The sequence below is a fragment of the Penaeus monodon genome, chromosome 33 (assembly GCF_015228065.2).
Source record: "Penaeus monodon isolate SGIC_2016 chromosome 33, NSTDA_Pmon_1, whole genome shotgun sequence".
In the NCBI taxonomy this organism is placed as follows: domain Eukaryota; kingdom Metazoa; phylum Arthropoda; class Malacostraca; order Decapoda; family Penaeidae; genus Penaeus; species Penaeus monodon.
This window is the reverse complement of record NC_051418.1, coordinates 7,754,976-7,755,205: the sequence shown is the minus strand read 5'-3', so window position 1 is coordinate 7,755,205 and position 230 is coordinate 7,754,976.

The window sequence follows — 230 nt, the reverse complement described above, 5'->3', positions numbered from 1 at the left end:
ATTCCCTTATCGTATTCTTATAAGTTTCCTCCTTTTCTCTTATACTATCTCTTCGTCCTCGGTTTACTTTCCTTTTCTTTTGTATATCTTCTTACTATTTTCCTTTATCATGGCATAGATCATGACTATGAATGCTATCAAATAATAACTAGTAACTATTATTTGCAGTCCGTATAAATGGTCTTCAGTTCCCTTTTTCATCTTAATAATTACATTTTCATTGAATAACG